This window comes from Triticum dicoccoides, chromosome 3B, assembly GCF_002162155.2.
Source record: "Triticum dicoccoides isolate Atlit2015 ecotype Zavitan chromosome 3B, WEW_v2.0, whole genome shotgun sequence".
Taxonomy (NCBI): domain Eukaryota; kingdom Viridiplantae; phylum Streptophyta; class Magnoliopsida; order Poales; family Poaceae; genus Triticum; species Triticum dicoccoides.
The window spans coordinates 316,748,211-316,766,902 of NC_041385.1; positions in this window are offsets into that span (position 1 = coordinate 316,748,211).

The window sequence follows — 18,692 nt, forward strand, 5'->3', positions numbered from 1 at the left end:
AAGAACACGAGACAGTTAGATTAAACACATAGTTACTAGTACAAACCCGTAGTCCTGAGGGTGGACTAATCCCTCCTCATCATGGTGGTCGCCGGGATGATGAAGATGGCCACCGGTGATGATTTCCCCCTCCTGCAGGGTGCCAAAACGGGGTCTAGATTGGTTTTTCGGGGCTACAGAGGCTTGCGGTGGCGAAACTTCTGATCTATGGTTATCTTTGATAGTTTCTCTATTTATAGGATTTTCAGCATTGGTTTCACGCGAAGGTGGGCCTCGAGGTGAGCACAACCCACCATCGCAAGCCGGGCCCCTGAGGCGTGCCCTGGTGGGTTGTGCGCTCCTCGTGGCTCTTCTGGTCCTCCCACGAAGCTTCGGTGGTCTCTTTTGTTTTAAAAAACCGACAAAAGGTTTCTGCTCATTTGGAGAACTTTCATTTCTGCACAAAAAATAAAACCATGGTAGTCCTGCTGAAAACAACGCCAGTCCGGGTTAGTTCCATGCAAATCATACCAAAACCATAAAAAATTGTTGTAAACATCGAATGAATACTTCATAAATTATAGATACGTTGGAGATGTCTCAATATTGTAATAAGATTCAACACCCTCCAAAATAGTGAGATCATTACCTAGAGTTGACACTCTTCCAAACCCACTTTCATCATTGTAATCATCATAAATAGGAGGCATGCTATCATCATAATAAACTTTCTCATCAAAACTTGGGGGACTAAAAATATCATCTTCATCAAATATAGCATCCCGAAGCTTATGTCTTTGAATATCATTAGCATTATGGATATTCGTAGAAAGCATACTAACAACATTGCAATCATGCTTATCATTTAAAGATTTTTGCTAAACATTTTACTGAATTCTTCTTCTAACACTTTGGCACAATTTTCCAAACCATCATTTTTCAAGAAACACATCATAAAGATAAAGAACTTTATGCAACTTAAATTCCGTTTTATGTAGTTTTCTTTAATAAACCAGGCCAGTAATAAAACTTGAAACTAAAATATTCAATTACAAGATCAAAAGATATACCTTCGAGCACTCACCTCCCCGGCAACGGTGCCACAAAAGAAGTTAATGTCTACTATGCAACTTTATTCTTGTAGACTCATGTTGGGCCTCCAAGCGCAGAGTTTTGTAGGATAGTAGAAATTTTCCCTCAAGTGGATGACCTAAGGTTTATCAATCTGTGGGAGGCATAGGATGAAGATGGTCTCTCTCAAACAACCCTGCAACCAAATAATAAAATTCTCTTGTGTCCCCAATAGACCAAATACAATGGTAAATTATATAGGTGCACTAGTTCGGTGAAGAGATGGTGATACAAATGTAATATGGATAGTATATACTGATTTTTGTAATTGTAACAATAAAAAACAGCAAGGTAACAATTGATAAAACAGAGCACAAACAGTAATGCAATGCTTGAAAAGGAGGCCTAGGGTCCGTACTTTCGCTAGTGCAATCTCTCAACAATGCTAATCTAATTGGGTCATATAACCATACCTCAACGTGCGATGAAGAATCACTCGAAAGTTCTTATCTAGCGGAGAACATAAGAAGAAATTGTTTGTAGCTATTCTTTTTGATCGACCTATCCAAGAGTTCGTACTAAAATAACACCAAGTTATTCTTTCTGATTGATCTGTCAAGAGTTCGTACTAAAATAACACTAAGTTATTCTTTCCGATCGATCAGTCAAGAGTCCGTACTAAAATAACACCAAAGCAAATTCATATTCATAATACTCAATCCAACACAAAGAACCTCAAAGAGTGCCCCAAGATTGCTACTGGAGAAACAAAAGACGAGAACGTGCATCAACCACTATCCATAGAATATCCCAATGTCACCTCGGGAATCCGCGAGTTGAGTGCCAAAACATATCGCAAGTGAATTAATATAATACCCCATTGTCACCATGGGTATTCATATGCAAGACATATATCAAGTGCTCTCAAATCCATAAAAGTATTCTATCTGATAAGAACGAAATCTCAAAGGGAAAACTCAATTCATCACAACAAGATAGAGAGGGGAAACACCTTATGATACAACTATATTAACAAAGCCCGCGATACATCAAGATCATGACATCTCAAGAACACGAGAGTGTGAGCTTAAACACATAGCCACTAGTACACACCCTCAGCCCCGAGGGTGGACTACTCCCTCCTCATCATGGTGGCTGCCGGGATGATGAAGATGGCCACCGGTCAGGATTTCCCCCTCCAGCAGGGTGCCAGAACAGGGTCTAGATTTGTTTTTCGTGGCTACAGAGGCTTGCGGTGGTAGAACTTCTGATCTAGGGTTATTTCTGATGGTTTCCGTATTTATAGGATTTTTCAGCGTTGGTTTCACGCGAAGATGGACCTTGAGGTGAGCACAACCCACTGGGGCAAGTCGGGCCCCTCAGGCATGCTCTGGTGGGTTGTGCCCTCCTCGTGGCTCTTTTGGTCCTCCCGCGAAGCTTCGGGGGACTCTTGTTCCAAAAAAAATCGACAAAAAGTTTCATCTCAATTGGAGAACTTTCATTTCTGCACAAAAAATAAAACCACGGTAGTTCTGCTGAAAACAACGCCAGTACGGGTTAGTTCCATGCAAATCATACCAAAACCAAAAAAATTGTTGTAAACATGGAATGAATACTTCATAAATTATAGATACGTTGGAGATGTATCAATATTGTAATAAGATTCAACACCCTCCAAAATAGTGAGATCATTACCTAGAGTTGACACTCTTCCAAACCCACTTTCATCATTGTAATCATCATAAATAAGAGGCATGCTATCATCATAATAAACTTGCTCATCAAAACTTGGAGGACTAAAAATATCATTTTCATCAAATATAGCATCCCCAAGCTTATGGCTTTGAATATCATTAGCATTATGGATATTCATAGAAAGCATACTAACAACATTGCAATCATGCTTATCATTCAATGATTTTTTGCCAAATATTTTATTGAATTCTTCTTCTAACACTTTGGCACAATTTTTCGAACCATCATTTTCAAGAAAAACATCATAAAGATAAAGAACTTGATGCAACTTCAATTCCGTTTTTTCGTTGGAAACTAAAATATTCAATTACAAGATCTAAAGATATACCTTCCAGCACTCACCTCCCCGGCAATGGCGCCAGAAAAGAGCTTGATGTCTACTACACAACTTATTCTTGTAGACTCGTGTTGGGCCTCAAAGCGCAGAGTTTTATAGCACAGTGGAAATTTGGCCACAATTGGGTGACCTAAGACTTATCAATCTGTGGGAGGCGTAGGATGAAGATAGTCTCTGTCAAGCAACCCTGCAATCAAATACAAGAATATCTTGTGTCCCCAACACACCCAATACAATGGTAAGTCACTCCAAAGTTCTTATCTAGCGGAGAACATAAGATGAAATTGTTGTAGGGTATGAAATCACCTCAAAGTTATCTTTTCCGATCAATCTGTTGAGCCATCCCTATAAGTGTCACAAACAACCCTAGAGTTCTTACTAAAATAACACCATATGATACACATCAACCAACTCTAATGTCACCTAGATAGTCCAATGCCATCCCAAGTATCCGTGAGTTGATTATTCAATATGCATCAAACAACATCAGATTGATAATATTCAATCCAACACAAATTATTTCAAAGAGTTCCCCAAGGTTTCTACTGAAGAAAGAAGGTCAAAAATGTGTATCAACCCCTATGCGTAGATTGCCCTAGTGTAACGATAATCCGCAAGTTGAATACCAAAACATATATTAGCTGAATCAATAGAACAACCCATTTTTACACAGGTCTCCATATGAAAGACATACATCAAGTGTTCTCAAATCCAAAAACTATTATATCCTATAATAGTGAAACCTCAAAGGTAAAAACTCAATTCATCACAACAAGATAGAGAGTGAGAAACACCATATGATCCAACTATATTAACAAAGCTCGCGATACATCAATATCTTGCCAAATCAAGAACACAAGAGAAAGAGAGAGAGAGAGAGAGAGAGAGAGAGAGAGAGAGAGAGAGAGAGATATCAAACACATAGCTACTCATACATACCCTCAGCCCCGAGGGTGAACTACTCCCTCCTCGTCATGGTCACTGCCGAGATGATGAAGATGGCCTCTGGTGACGATTTCCCCCTCTGGCAGGGTGTCGGAGAAGGCCTCCAGATGATATCTCTTTGGTATAGAGGCTTGCAGCAGCGGAGCATAAGTTCTAGGTTTCTTTTTGGGATTTTTTTGTATTTATAGGTATTTTTGGTGTTGGTTTCACGTCAAGGGGGCCCATTAGGGAGCGACAAGCCTGACCCGAGCGCCCTGGGGGGTGGCCGCACCCCCAGGCTTGTCGCTTCCTCGTGAGTCTTCTGGTACTTCCTCGAATATTTGGGGATCTCTTTTGGTCCACAAAAAATCACCGTAAATTTCAGCCCATCCCTAGAACTTTTAGTTCTGCACAAAAAACAACACCATGGTAGTTATGCTGAAAATAGCGTAAGTCCGAGTTAGTTCCATTCAAATCATACCAAAACCATTTTTTTGTAAATATGGCATGAATACTTCATAAATTATAGATAAGTTGGGGACGTATCAGTAAGTCTCATCATCCATAGCATTAGCAGGAGAGCATTTCAAGCATGAAGTAGGACAAAATCCATCTTAGCACTCTTAGAGGACAATCCTCTCAATCGTAAAAGATTCAACCAGATAAAGAACTGTCAATCAATTTCAACACTAAGGGTGGAACCGTGAGCCATAATACTACAACTATAATGCAAACTACATACAGACATTGTTCATAATTAATTTGCACTAGTGACTAAACTAAATTAATACATAACTGTGCTCCTACTCAAACCAATATCTCTCATAATTGATAGTGACTGGTTCAAGATCCAAATATTATTTTTATCCATTAATGTGGACATCACTAATGATGATAATTTTGACGGTGGGCAAACTATTGCCGGTCTTATCCCATATGACTCTTGTTCATCTTTCGATGCTTTGTGATCCGAGCTTAGAACGATTCTGCTAGAACTCCAAGGTAACCGAGTGCTATCTACACACATGGTCTGACCATCTCCGACTTACATCTCTTATCTTGTTGGAACTCTTGCGTACATGATGAACTCTGAGATGTTCGAATGTTGAATATGGTTTGAAGCACTTGGAAGAGCACCTTTTAACTTGATATTTACTGTGAGAGATCACCCTAATAATTGACTACTGCGCAATCAAAGGGTGCAACCAACAAAGGGATAAACATCTCAGTCAATTCATAAAAGTATGATATGGTATAGCCTTGGGCGCCGGGAATCTCTGTGACCATCTTCAATCTCCAGTTGAAGCGTCGTGATGGCCAATATTTTGTTGCCTTGGTAACCGTCTCAAAAATGTTGCTATGGTGGCAATTTCAGAAAACATTTTCATGGCGACTGTTTCATAAAACATCACTATGGCACCAAATTTGGAAATTGCACCATGGCACGAAATTATAGCTCCTCGTCCCGTGCCTAGTACACCTTGTCCTCGTCGGGTTCCTTCGTGTACGATTGCCATCGTCACCTGTAACTTATAGGCTATCTCTATGGAAGTTATGTTAATGTGGCAATCTCGTGCCTCCATCCATCATGTCATGACACACATGTCACTTAACATTACAACATATAACCATCTCATACATAAACTCATTATCATGATGAAGGCTACACCACATCAAATGCATACCCTACAAAACTAAGTTAGACGTCCTCTAATCAGTTTTAGCAAAATTTTAGTTACGAGGTTAACCAGTGTTAACAAATAATACTAGCTAGCTACATCCACAACATAGGCGATGATTGTCGATGCTAGATTAAGTTTCGGAGTGTGTAAAACAAGAGACTTGATAACACACAAGAATAGGGGGTCAATTGTAGCCTCTTTTGATAAGTAGGAGTATCAAACCCAACGAGGAGCTAAAGGTAGAACTAATATTCCCTTCAAGTTCTATCGACCACCAATACAACTCTAGCACACTTAACGTTTGCTTTACCTAGAACAAGAATAAAACTACTTTGTAGGTGTAATAGGATAAGTTTGTAAGAATAAAACTAGAAGTATTTAGCGAGAATAAAACTAGGAGTAATTTGCAAGATCGTAAAAGTTAGTTGTTTTAGTATAGAGATTTTTGTAACATGATGAGAAAGATGGTCCATAGGCAATTGAATATAACACGATAGATACTTATCATATGCAATGAGGGAGAGGCATACACTAACACACTCTCTATACTTGGATCATATACACTTAGAATTGGAACTCCATCAAGCATCCGAAACTAATAAAGATTATTAAGGTAAAACCCAACCATAGCATTAAGTAACAAGTCCTCTTTACTCCCATACGTAACAACCCCCTTACTCGGGTATAAGCTTTTGTCACTCTTGCTACCCACTATAAGTGAATTTAGGAACGTATATATTGCAAAGCCCTACAACGGTACTCCCACATTCTTGCGTGACACGGAGGGCACCATAAGGCAGCACCATAAAAACATACAACTCATATCAATCATAGAATACCACAATTAACCCTAGGACAAAAGAAATCTACACAAACATCATAAGATGGCAACATATCATTGAACAATAATATGTGGCATAAAGCACCATGTTTAAGTAGAGATTACAGCGGGGAGAAGATGTGTTACACTACTTCATAGAGGGGAGAGAGTTGGTGATGACGGCGACACAGTTGTTGGTGTAGATCGCCGCCAGGATGATTGCCCCGGTGGCATTCCGACGCCACTGGGAGAGAGGGGGAGAGAGCACCTCTCCTCCTTCTTCTTCCGTGGCCTCCCTCCTGATACGTTCCAAATGTATCTACTTTTCCAAACACTTTTGCTCTTGTTTTTTTGGACTCTAACTTGCATGATTTGAATGGAACTAACCCGGACTGACGCTGTTTTCAGCATAATTGCCATGGTGTTGTTTTTGTGCAGAAATAATATATCTCGGATTGAGCTGAAAATTTACGGAGAATTGTTCCATAAAATATAAGAATACTTGCGAAGGAAATTACCAGAGGGGGCCACCAGGGGCGCGCCTATCAGGCTTGTGGGCCCCTAGCAGCTCCCACAACCCTAACTCCAACTCCATAAGTACCTATTCATCAAGAAAAAAATTCAGAGAGAAGGTATCATCGCGTTTTACATTAAGGATCCGTAGCCACCTCTTGTTCTTCATTGGGAGGGCTGATCCGGAGTCCATTCGGGGCTATGGAGAGGGGGATTTGATGCCATTGTCATCATCAACCTTCCTCCATTACCAATTTCATGATGCTCACCGCCGAGAGTGAGTAATTCCTTCGCTGGCGTGCTGTACGGTAATGGGTTGGCTGAGATTTATCATGTAATCGAGTTAGTTTTGTTAGGGCTTGATCCCTAGTATCCATTATATATGTTCTGAGTTTGATGTTCTTTTGCGGGGGTTCTGAGATTGATGTTGCTATGACTTTGCTATGCTTAATGCTTGTCACTAGGGCCCGAGTGCCATGATTTCATATCTGAACTGTTTGTGTTTTCATGAATATATTTGTGTTCTTGATCCTAACTTGCAATTTATACGCACCTATTACATGTTATGATTCGCATACCCCAAAGTGATAAAAATTGGGATTCTTTCCGGTGATTGCCGTAGTTTGAGGAGTTCATGTATTCACTATGTGCTAATGCTTTGTTATAATTCTCTATTAAAAGGAGGCCTTAATATCCCTTAGTTCCCTTATGGACTCCACTGCCACGAGAGGGTAGGACAAAAGATGCCATGTAAGTTCTTATTATAAGCATGTATGACTATTCATGGAATACATGCCTACATTACATTGATGAATTGTAGCTAGTTCTGTGACACCCTAGGTTATGACTATTACATGATGAATGACATCCAACATAATTATCCATCACTGATCCAATGCCTACGAGCTTTTCAAATATTGATCTTTGCGAAGTTGTTGCTGCTGTTACAATCACTACAAAACTATTACTATTACTCTTGCTATTGCTACCACCGCTATCAAACTATCACATTACTATGGTACTGATCGCTTTGCTGCAGATATTTAGTTCTCCAAGTGTGGTTGAATTGACAACTCAACTGCTAATAGCTGCAAATGTTCTTTGGCTCCCCTTGTGTCGAATCAATAAATTTGAGTTGAATACTCTACCCTTGAAAACTGTTGCGATTCCCTATACTTGTGGGTTGTCATGACCTTTTCTAGTGCCGTTGCCGAGGAGAATGGCTCTATTTGCCGAGTCGCTTGGGATTTATATCTATTGACCACTATAAAGAATCTGAAGGATGATAGAACCAAGATCGTTCCCTCTAGGATGAGGGAAGGTAAGGAACTGTTATTTAGCTCTGCACTTGATTCACCTTCTGTTTCGAGTAAGCTTGCGATACCACCACCTGCTATTAATTTTGATATGTTGCAAGTAATTGATGATGCTACTACTTTGCTTGATGATACTATGCCACTAGGTGAATTTATTGATGAACAAGTTGCTAAAGCTAAAGAATTTGAGAATGCTGAAACTGATGAAACCATTGAAACTGAAAATTATGATTCACCTATTAGGCCTAGTGTGACGCCCTTGATTAGACCGTACACTAATCATACACGCAAATGTGTTCGATCAAGATCAGGGACTCACGGGAAGATATCACATCACAACTCTAGACACAAATCAAAATAATACAAGCTTCATATTACAAGCCAGGGGCCTCGAGGGCTCGAATACAAGCTTCATATCACAAGCATCAGTGGAAGCAACAATATCTGAGTATAGACATAAGTTAAACAAGTTTTGCCTTAAGAAGGCTAGCACAAAAGCAACACGATCGGAGAGGTAAGGCCTCCTGCCTGGGACCTCCTAACTACTCCTGGTCATCGGTGGTCTCCATGTAGTAGTAGGCACCCTCTGGGTAGTAGTAGTAGTAGTCGACGGGGGTGGCATCTGGCTCCTGGGATCCACCATCTGGTTGCAACAACCAGAAAGAAGAAAGCATGGGGGAAAAGGGGTAGCAAAGCAACCGTGAGTACTCATCCAAAGTACTCGCAAGCATCAGATCTATACTAAGTATGCATTGCTATCGAAGGAAGGTATGTATCTGTGGACTAAACCACAGAATGCCATAATAGAGGGGAAGGCCTAGCCTATCAAAGACTAGCATCTTCAAGCAGCTCCAAGCATCTTGCATCATCCAGAAGAGTATGTAATAGCAGTTTATATTTAACAAACATGTTGTAGAAACAAAGCCCAGAGATCGTTCCTCGACTCCCTGCGAGAAAGCAATCCCAGAGCCACATATCCATCACATATCTCAAGTATCCATTTCTAGTTGTATTAGATCAGGATACAAGTCTAAACATCAACTACCGTGGACATGGCTATTAATAGATAATCTTCCCTGCAGGGGTGCACCATGTTTTCCAACACACTTGATTACTCCGGCCAGACACACTTTCTGGGTCAATGCCCGACCTTGGAAGATCAACGCGTCGCAACCCTAACTAAGCTCAGCAGAGAGGCCCCCACCGGTCTACACCCTAAGCACTCCGGGGTCTTGGGCCCATCGCCCGTTGCACTCCAGGTCGTTGTGCGACGAGCCGAGACGAGCACCACCTCATCATGGATGGCACTGGCCTGATAAGCCCATGATGCTGAACTGGATGTCTAACAAAGCTTTGGTTGATACTGTGACGCCGAGGCCCATAACTATTCCTGCGTGGTGGTTAGTGCAGAAAGGCCAGAGGCCAACTCAGAACAAATACCCAAACCTATTAGTGCATCGGGGGCTCGTGGAGATGAGCAGAGACTCATGATAATGTGACCCCGTCGCCCGTCTCGTGGACTTAGGGCAAGGCCCCAGAATGCCCGACCGTGCCTCGTAGAAAACTCGCGGGTGCTCTACGGGCCCGCCCGACTTTCACATCAACTCGGTACCCCTCAGGGCCGACCCGACTTCATCAATGGTCTCAAGTAAAGTCCGGGTAACTGTGTGTCCAAAAGATCATGGGGGAAAACCCGAGGAATCACCCTCGGTGGATTTGACTCGATGTAATCATCAAGGTGAACATGGGAGGAATCACGCTCGAGGTCCACACTTGAGAGGTTGCACAACAGAGTCATATCAGGGGTGGTGAAGGAGGAATGACCCTTGATGACCACGACCGAGTAGCTACACTACAGAGTTATCATCAGGAGTACATTGCGAGGTATCACCCTCGGTGCTCGATAGTATCTCTGTAGAGTCGGGCAACAAGGGGGTGTGATGTGATGTGAGGTGTCGGGCTCTGGTCGTCGATCACATTGATCAAGTCGTCGATGATGAAGTAGGGGCAACAAGGACAAGGTGGGGGTCACTGATGGCTCACTACCAACCTATACTAAGCAGTTTAGGATAAGCAGGTAATATACAATAGCAGGTACAAAAGCAGGATAGGCATTAGAATAGGAGCAATCAATTACAGTAGCAAAATCTAATGCAAGCATGAGAGAATGGAATGGGCGATATCTGGATGGTTAGAAGGGGGGCTTGCCTGGAAGCTCCGCTGAAAGGGAAGAAGGGACGTCGTCGACGTAGTCGATCATGGCGGCATCAACATCGGCCTCAAGGTCTACTGGGAGAAGAAGAGGGGGAAGAAATAGTAAATACAAACAAATAGATGCATGACATGACAATAGGCACAACTAGATGTGTCCTAACGCAGTGTTACACGATACCAGCGAAGGGGGAAACGTCCGGGAATGATTTCCCAAAGTTTGGCATTTTCAGTCAATGAAATGGAAGGGGCGATTGCATGTTCGCTATGCCAGGGACGTGTGGTAGACGAACGGACCGCGTATTCGGATTCGTCTCGTCGTTCTGTGCAACTTTCATGTACAAAGTGTTTTCATCCGAGTTACGGTTTATTTTATATGAATTTCCTAGGTTTTAATTTTTTTTCTAAATATTAACAATTAAATTAATTCGAATTTAAAGTGGAATATTATTTCATACCTAACATCAGCTTACCACTGAGTATGACAGGTGGGGTCCAGAGGCTGAGTCAGCATGCACAATCAGCAAGTCAAAGGTCAAAGTTGACCAGTCAACAGGGGGTGGGACCCAGGTGTCATAGGGTGTCTTATTAACATGAGTTTTATAATTAAACTAAGTTAACTAGTTAACTAAACTGGGCCCACTATTAGTGAATAAACAGTTAACATTAATGAAACTAACTAATTTAATTAGTATTTGGGGCAGGGCCCACCAGCCAGTGATGGGGGTTGCCTAGTCTACATTGACCGAAGTCAACAGGACACCTGGGCCCCTGGGGCCCACCAGTCAGCGACTTTGGGGGCGGCCCCAGGCCGGCCAGGTAAGCACGGACGTCGGCATTCGCCGGTGGCTAAAACCAGGCGCAGGGCTGAGGCGGCCGTCGGGATTATGCCTTATGGGGTCATTTGGCCCGTGCGATGGCGCAGTCGAACATGAAGGCCAAGCCGCGCGATTTACGGTGTCGGTGCGAGCTATAGTGGTCGGAGTTGGTCACTGCAACGATGACAGTCGGTAGCGGCGCTCGGGTGACGTTGGCTACAGCGAGGTGAGGCACGACAAGGGGCGGGGCTAGGTGCGTTGGGTTCCTGGAGAGCCCAGGAACTCAGCTGCGAGCTGGCTCAGCGGCAACAGCGCGCGCAGTCGGGCGAACAGGGGGGGCGGGAGAGGAAGACGGCAAGAGGGGAAGCGAGCCATGCCTGCTTGGCTGGTCGCGGCCAGCTGGGCCAAGAGGCCTAGTAGTGGAGGTTTTTCCTCTTTAACCTTTGATGTTTTTTTAGTTTCAATTTGGTTTTAGTTTTATTAAATGTAAAACTTGCCCCAAAATTAGTGTTGCCAATTAACCCACTGGAACAAAAAGTTTGCATATTAATAAATAGTTTAAAATTTGTTTATTAATTAAAAGGCATTAAAACAATTGTTTTAGCCAGAGTTTTATTTAATTTAGGTCATTAAACCACTTTATAAAATGTGGGTTTCAACATGAGAAATAACCAGAGACTATTTACCTCACTTTGAACATTTTATTTCTGCATGTTTGAGAATTTGAATTCTCGGCTTTAATTTGAATTTGAGTTTGAACTAAGATTTGGATCAAGCGAGGATTAGCAACGGTAATAGTGGTTACGTGGCCTCATTGGCAGAGGATTACTGTAGCTTAATTATCCGGGCGTCACACCTAGCTATCCTAGAATTGAAATGCCTAAGATACATGAGGGATTTGTTGTTGGTGAAGAGATAACTAGAGAACTTCTTGCTTGTAATGATAGGGATGATTGGAAGAAACTACTATGCAAGGTGAAAGAAAAAACTTTGTAGGCAAGAATTAAGTATGATCCTAAGTTTGCTACTTCTCCTATCTTTGTTACTGATACAGATTATGAATTCTCTGTCAATCCCGAGTTAATTACTTTGGTTGAATCTGATCCTTTTCATGGTTCTGAATCTAAAGCTGTTGTGGCACACCTTAAACTGAATGATATAGGCACCCTATTTTCCCATGAGGAAAAAATTGCTACTATTATATTCTTAAGTTGTTTCCTTTCTCACTAAAGGGTGATGCTAAGATATGGTTTAATACTCTTCCTCTTGGTTATGTGCATAGTCCCCAGGATATGATATATTACTTCTCTAAAAATATTCTCCTTCTCAGAAACAAGCCGCCTTACAGAAATATTTAACTTTCTGCAAATTTAAGAAGAGAATATCCCTCAACTTTGGGGGAGGCTTCTCCAGTTACTTAATGTTTTCCTGATCATCCTCTTAAGAAAAATGGAATACTTGATTTATTTTATAATGGACTAACTGACGCTTCTAGGAACTACCTAGATAGTTGTGATGGTTGTGTTTTTTGGGAACGGGCTGTTGAACAAGCTGAAGAATTATTGAACAATATACTGAGAAATTATGATGATTGGACACTTCCTGAACCATCACCTAAACCCAGTTAGAAGAATAGGGGTATTCCATTTCTCAGTCCTAAGAAATCTATGAAAGAAAAGGGTCATGATAATCCCCAAGTGCAGGGAATCATCGTAGCAATTTCCAAAGGTGGAAGTGATAGGTATGGAGTGTCGAACCCACAAGGAGCTAAAGGTAAGATCAATATTCTCTCAAGCCCTATCTGCCACTGATACGACTCTACATACACCGAACGTTTGCTTCCAACTAGAAACGAGAAATAAAACTACGTTGTGGGTATGAAGAGGATAACTTTGCATGATATGAGAGAGCTAAAATATAAAAGTAGGTGCTGTTATCATAAAGTTAGAATATATTACTAAATATTATAAATAGTGAGTGCGGAATAATGATGGATCGGTGTGCGGAATTATCCTAGGCAATTGTTAACAAGACCAGTAATCACTATTACAATTTCATATGAGGGAGAGGCATAAGCTAACATACTTTATCTTCTTGGATCATATGCACTTATGATTCGAACTCTAGCAAGCATCCAGAACTACTAAAGATCATTAAGGTAAAACCCAACCATAGCATTACAGCATCAAGTCCTCTTTATTCCCACATGCCATAACCCACTTATCCGTGTTTGTGTTTTAGTCACTCACACAACGCAGAAAATAAGTAAACCATGGACATATTGCAACACCCTACAGCGGGAATCCCTCACACTTGCGCGACACGGAGGGCACCATAGGACAGCACCAAAATTAAACATACAACTCCTACCAATCTAGATCATCAATCAACCCAAAGACAAAAGATATCTACTCAAAACATTATAGGATGGCAACACATCATTGGATCATAATATGTGGCATAAAGCACCATGTTCAAGTAGGGATTACATCGGGGTGCGGGAGAGTGGACCGCGTAAAAGAGATGAGGATGGTTATGTTGATGAAGACGATCACCGCGGCGATGATTCCCCTCCCGATGGCACTCCGGCGCCATCGAGAGAAAGGAGGAGAGGTCCTCCGCCTTGTGCTTCCTCCTCCATGGCCTCCCCCCTGGATAGGGAGAGGTTCTCCCTCTGGTCCTTGGCCTTCATGGCGATGATGGCCCCTCCGGGATCCTCCTCCATGGCCTCCGGTGATGATGGCCCCCTTCGGCAGGGTGCCAGAGAGGGCCTAGATTGATTTCTCGTGGCTACAGAGGCTTGCGGAGGTGGAACTTCCGATCTAGGTTATTTCCCGAAGGTTTCTGTATTTATAGGAGAGGTTGGCATTGATTTCACGTCAAGGGGGGTCTCCGGGCTGTCCAGAGGTAGGGGGGCGCACCCCAGGGGGTGGGTGCGCCCCCCACCCTCGTGGGCAGCCCGGGACTCTTCTGGCCCTACCCTTTCACTCTAGGGGCTTCTTTTGGTCCATAAAACATCATCAAAAGTTGGCACATCAGTTGGACTCCGTTTGGTATTCCTTTTCTATAAAACTCAAAAACAAGGAGAAAACAGAAACTGGCACTGGGCTCTAGGTTAATAGGTTAGTCCCAAAAATCATATAAAATAGCATATAAATGCATATAAAGCATCTACGATGGATAATATAATAGCATGAATACTTCATAAATTATAGATAAGTTGGAGACGTATCAGCATCCCCAAGGTTAATTCTTGCTCGTCCTCGAGTAGGTAAATGATAAAAGAAATAATTTATGAAGTGTGAATGCTAGGAGGTGCACAAGTTTGATCAGTGATAATTTCAATCACCTTTTCTAGCATCATCATATGTCATAACAGTAGCTCATCTCATAAAACTTTTCATGATCAAGTAACAAGCTATTCACATGTTAAAGTATAGATCATAAACTTTCTTGAAAACTAACAAACAATGTTCTTAGTCATCGAACAATTGCAATTCATCTTATTTTCTGGAAGGGTGTATGTAAGAGCTTTGATTTAGCAAATCCCACATACTCAAGTATCATATAGTCTTTCACATTTGCTAACACTCATGTGATATTTATGGGTTCAAAGTTTTAATCGGACACAGAGAAAGATAGGGGCTTATAGTTTTGCCTCCCAACCTTTTACCTTAACGGTAAAGTCAACAATAATAGTTCATGATAACTTACATCCAATTGGATATATATATTAGGATCTTTCCAACACAATGCGCTTGCCAAAGGATAAAATGTAAAAAGGAAAGGTGAATATCACCAAGACTCTTGTATAAGGTAAAAGACAAGAATAAAAGATAGGCCCTTCGCAGAGGGAAGTAGAGGTTTTCACGTGCTTTTAAGGTTGGACGCACAAAATCTTAATGCAAAAGAATGTCACTTTGTATTGCCTCTTGTGATAGAGATCTTTATTATGCAGTCCGTCGCTTTTATTTCTTCCATATCACAAGTTCGTATGAAGCCTATTTTCTTCGCACTAATAGATCATACATATTTAGAGAGCAATTTTTATTGCATGCACCGGTGGCAACTTAATTGAAGGATCTTACTCAATCCATAGGTAGGTATGGTGGACTCTCATGGCAAAACTAGTTTAAGGGATATTCGGAAGCACAAGTAGTATCTCTTACTTGGTGCAAAGAATTTGGCTAGCATGAGGGGGAAAGGCAAGCTCAGCATGTTGGATGATCCAGGACAATATCCTTTATTTGGGATATAAAAAAACATAACCCATTACTGTCCTCTTTGTCCAACGTCAACCTCTTAGCATGTAATATTTTAATGAGTGCTCACAATTACAAAAGATGTCCAAGAAAGTATATTTATATGTGAAATCTCTCTTCCTTCAATATTCTTTCATGAATTGTTCAAGTGACCAATTTTGCATTTGCTATCTTTCAATAAGTTTACTACATATACTTGTTAGGTGTGAAGTCATTACTCCCCATGGTATAAGCATATGAAACATATCAAATTTCAGATTTATGATATTCAATTCATTCAACCATTTACTCATAGGATATACGTGAAACACGTGAGTAAATGACAAACTACTCCGGAAGATATAAGTGAAGAACACTGAGTAGTCAAATAATTAACTAGCCATGGAAGGATTCTTTTTCATTCAAGATTTCAGATCCAATGATTTTATTCAAACAGAAAGTAAAATTTAAAATACCCTCCAAGCAAAACACATATCATGTGACGAATAACAATATAGCTCCGAGTAAAGTATACCGATAGTTTTGAAGACGAAAGAGGGGATGCCTTCCGGGGCATCCCGAAGCTTAGGCGCTTGAGTCTTCCTTGAATAATACCTTGGGGTGCCTCTGGCATCCCCAAGCGTAGGGTCTTTCCACTCCTTATTCTCCTCATATCGATATCACACCCAAAGCTTGAAAACTTCAATCACATAAAACTTAACGGAACTTCGTGAGATAGGTTAGTATGATAAAGAGTAAACCATTCACTTTGGTACTGTCAAATAAAAGTTTCATAATTGTTCTCACACAATTCCTACTGTACAATATCATTTCTACAATTTATATTCAGAAATATAAGTCATAGAAACTAGAAAACAAGCAAACTATGCAACGAAAACAGAATCTGTCAGAAACAGAACAGTCTGTAATGATCTGAACAGAAACCATACTTATGCTACTCCAAAAATTATGAAATAAATTTTTGGATGTTAGTAATTTGTCTATTAATGATCTGAAAAAAGAATCAACCTAAAATCACTCTCCAGTAAAAAATGGCATCTATTCTCGTGAGCACAAAGTTTCTGTTTTTTACAGAAAGATTGCAAAGACTTCACCCATGTCTTCCAAATGTTCTACTTGGCACAAACACTAACTAAAACACAAAACCACATCTAACAAGAGGCTAGATGAATTATTTATTACTAAAAAGGAACAAAAATCAAGAAACAAAAATAAAATTGGGTTGCCTCCCAACAAGCGCTATCGTTTAACGCCCCTAGCTAGGCATGATGATTTCAATGATGCTCACATAAAAGATAAGAATTGAAACATAAAGAGAGCATTATGAAGAATATGACTAGCCCATTTAAATCTAACACACTTCCTATGCCTAGGGATTTTTTGAGCACACAATTTAAGGGAACAAGAATCAACTAGCATAGGAAAGCAAAGCAAGTATAACTTCAAAACTTTAAGCACATAGAGAGGAAAGTTGATATTATTGCAACTCCTACAAGCATATATTCCTCCCTCATAATAATTTTCAGTACCATCATGAATGAATTTAACAATACAACCATCACATAAAGCATTCTTTTCATGATCTACAAGCATAGAAATTTTTCTACTCTTCACATAAGCAAAATTCTTCTCATTCGGAATAGTGGGATCACTAATTCCTAAAGTTGACACTCTTCCCAACCCACTTTAGATGATAGTATTATTCATACTCCAAAAGATATAAGTGAAGTTCATGTATCATTCTACAATTAATATAGACTAACCAATATCCAAGCTCAAAATATGTAAGTGAAGCACACAAAGCATTCTATAAAACCATACTCAAAAGATTTAAGTGAAGCACAAAGAGCAATTCTATAAGATCATACTTAAAAGATATAAGTGAAGCACATGAAGTATTCTATATATAAATGAAGGTCTAACTCATACTAGCATGGTTCTTAAAGAAAAAAAACAAAAACACAAAGGACATAAATCATGTCTACAAAACAAAAACCGAGGTATACCGATATTTGTTGAAGAAGAAAGATGGGATGCCAACCGGGGCATCCCCAAGCTTAGATGCTTGAGTATCCTTTGAAATATTTACTTGGGCTGCCTTGGGCATCCCCAAGCTTGAACTCTTTCCTCTCTTTATTCTTCTCTTATTGATAGCTCCTCGATCTTCGAACACTTCATCCACACAAAACTTTAACAAAAACTTTGTGAGACCCATTAGTGTAATAAAGCAAACTACCATTTTATATTGGTGTTAAACCTACTTTATTCCAACTTCTCTATAGTTCATACCCCCCGATACTAGCCATAGATTCATCAAAATAAGCAAACAACATGCGAAAAACAGAATCTGTCAAAAACAGGACAGTCTGTAGTAATCTGGAAGTTTAGTAAACTTATGTAACTCCAACAATTATGAAATAAATATCACAATTTGAAAAATTTGCACATAAGTAATGTGCAAAAAGTTTCAGACCCATTTGACCTTCCAGTAAAAAATGTAAAATCACGCGCTACAGCCAAAGTTTCTGTTTTTGTTCTGCACATAGTAAACAAGCAATCTAATCATCCTAAAACCAAGGCTTGTCACATTATTTTTATAATACAATGGATATATAAAAGGGGATAATTATTTGCAGAGAAACTTCCCTGAAAAATTCTACATTTTTTCCATGAGCAAGAACACAAGTGCTCAAGGTCGACCCTCACTTCTTCAATGCATAACTTTCCAATCACTTCTCTTTTTGAAAAACTTTTTTAGGCATGAGAGGCAAGTAATTTTTTTTGTATTTTCATTCTTTAATATTTTTTGTATGTTTCACACACAACTAAAAAGAAACAAAAAGGAAAAAACAAATCTACTTAGTGAATAAAGCAAACAAGCACACACGAGAATATCAACCCCATGCTATTGCTCCCCGGCAACGGCGCCAGAAAAGAGCTTGATAATCCCCAAGTGCAGGGAATCATCGTAGCAATTTCCAAAGGTGGAAGTGATAAGTATGGA